The 2659-nt window shown below is 55.2% G+C and overlaps 1 long non-coding RNA gene across 1 annotated transcript; it reads left to right on the top strand.

The window, feature by feature from the left end:
• Positions 1–1317: 1317 nt before the first annotated feature.
• LOC122383981 lies at positions 1318–2289 on the top strand. Its single transcript, XR_006256930.1, has 2 exons — positions 1318–1472; positions 1728–2289. It is a non-coding gene; the product is annotated as an uncharacterized LOC122383981 (long non-coding RNA).
• Positions 2290–2659: the final 370 nt, after the last annotated feature.

Here is a 2659-nt window from a genome sequence, read left to right as displayed (position 1 = left end):
AAAAGTGACGAACTACAATGATCTGACATATGCGACTTTTTTGCAAAGAAATAAGCTGCCACTAAACAAAAGTCAAATGTCTAGGCTCTGGTAATACATCTATCGTTTTTCAGGCTCTCTGCCAGCATTGGCAGCACCGCCACCAGCACCGCCGGCCTCAGGACCAAGCCCACCACCAGCGGGCGTGAGTTCACCAGCGGAATCTGCGTATTGATTTTTGCAAATTGTTCTGTTATCGTGTCCCGTTCCCGAGTACCGTTCTCGTGTACTTTTTCCGTGTCCCTTTCAAGTTTTGTGCCTTATAAAGTCCACCTTACGTTCATTCTAAATAATTGTGACTAGTCATGAAACTAGGAACATCATACATAAATTAGCTTGATCAATATTTTGTCCATTTACTACACCGGCAGGTTGACGGAGTCGGGTGTGCGGCTCTGGCGCAGCTGAGCCGTCGACCGCCGGAGCCAATCCGGCAGTCCGGCATTTCAGCTGCCGCACACTCGCCCGTCACAGGATCAGAGGCCCCCGAGACAGGTTAGTTTGGTGGGCGATTTTTGCATGATGCATACCTTTTTATGTTCCAACGTTTGTGAATATACTTGATACGAGGCGATTTGTAGTTAGCAGCATTCACAAATGACATCAGACCCATAATTATTGCATTACCAGTCCCGGGATGACGCGTTTTCCTTCCGCTGTTAGCGTCGCCAGATCCCCGTGAGACCGGCTCTCTCCATAACGGTGAACAGAGCCCAGGGACAGGCGCTCAGTGGTTATACAGCCGTGTCAGCTGACTCCTGGGTATCCTTTCAGCCCCCACGGTCACCTGGTCCGGCCGTCCGGAGCCAGTCGAGTTCTCGACAACCGACTGCCGTCGGCCGTCTGGTGGGTAGCTGTCTGTCACCCAGTGGCAGTCTGTCTACGAGTAGCACACACCGAGATGGGATGCTCGGGGCCGTACGGCCGCCCTGTCTTCCCTCAGGACATGGTGGGCTCTGCACTACCTGAGGGGTCTCGGGCGATAACAGAGACGCAGTCCGATGTGGCAGCCTCCACGTGGCGGATTGCGGGTCATGCTAATAGCCACACAGAGCCACACGTAAGTATTGCACTGTAGTATTCACCAGATTTGAGTGTGTTACAGGAACCTGACATGTGACGCCACCTGTACCGCTGTTTCCGCTTCTAATGACGACGTGGTCAGGTGTCGGCTCTGCTGCAGTGTCAAGAGGACGCACGGGTTCTCCGACAGCATCATCTTGGTCACGGTGGCGACTGTATCCGCCAGTGGGGGTGGTATTCAGGAGGTCACTAACCTCTCGTCCCATTCTCCTCTCCATGCGGTGTACTCGGCAACCACAGGTTCCGGACCAGACTGGTAGGCGGCGCTAGTGTCGCTGACGTGCTCTGTCTGCGGCTCTGTGCTCCCCTCCTCTGCCCGCTGCTCCTGTTGCTCTACCCAGACCTCACAGGTGGGTCCCCCTCTTCTGGTGGTGTCTACTACACACATTGTCGGATGGCTGGTACAGTGATAAGTCATGGACAGTGCACAGTGGACCGTGGTGCAATATATATTGACGATAAACCAGGCTGTGTTGTTTGTCGCCCCGATGTTGTTTGTTATTTATGGCGACTCCGTTTGCTGTGTAGTGTGTGTGTCACACATATCATCTATGGTGTTTGTTGTGTGTTTGTTGTGACTCCGTTGTGTTTGTTGTCTGTTACAGCTCCGGCCCGTACCGACATTGACTCACGACGAGTCTACTGAGTCATACAGAGTCATGGGGAGTCATCCAGAGTCAACGGATTTCATGGGAGTGAACATAGGTGTCGAGGAGTCCTTCGGAGACATCGAAGTCATCCAGAGTCTATAATAGAGTCCTGGGAGTGAAAATGAGCTCTGTTAGCGGGTTAAGACGCTGTTTATACGTATATCCCGGCTAGGCCGTCCGTCGCTCGGTGTCCGGCGGTCGGTGCGCCGCGCCGCCCGCCCATGTGTCACGGCTGGCCGGCTGTGCGGGTGTCTCCTGCCCGCCGGCCCGTGATCAGTCCGTACCACGAGGGCTGAGAGGGGACGGGCCCCGCGGCGGTCAGCAGCAGCTCAGAGAGGCCTCGGCCGGTCAGCCGACGGTGCGGCGTGTGTTCGACGGGTCCGACGGCGGCCTTACAGACGTGAGAACGGACCCGAGCAGCCGAGCTGAGGGCCAGCTGCCCATTCTGATCGGCGTGGCCTACACTTGTCAGACACTGCAGCCTATACTGATCTTGAATACACTGTGTATATGTGAACGATAACTTTATATGGTCCTCGGGTGACGAACGAGTACCAGTGAACGAGTACGAATACGAGCCAACATGCTCTGAAGAGTCATTGGGAGTCAACAGAGTCGTCAGAGTGACCCGGAGTCAACGGACTCATCACGTGTCCTGGGGAGTCATCCGGAGTCAGCCGAGTGATGGGTGAGTCAACCGAGTCCCTCTGACTCCGAGTCACCCCCTGAGTAGGAGCGAGTCGGTGGTGGTGATGGCTGAGTCAAAGATGGCGCCGATTGGTGACGGCACGCGGTGCCCACTGGTGACGGCTGTGGTGACGTCACTGTGACGTGTGTGTGTCTGTGTGACGTCACAGAGGTGTGACGTAACATGTCGCCCCCTCTAC

Source organism: Amphibalanus amphitrite, unplaced genomic scaffold, assembly GCF_019059575.1.
Source record: "Amphibalanus amphitrite isolate SeventyFive unplaced genomic scaffold, NRLGWU_Aamphi_draft 000178F_arrow, whole genome shotgun sequence".
Taxonomy (NCBI): domain Eukaryota; kingdom Metazoa; phylum Arthropoda; class Thecostraca; order Balanomorpha; family Balanidae; genus Amphibalanus; species Amphibalanus amphitrite.
This window is presented reverse-complemented; position numbering and strand designations above follow the sequence as displayed.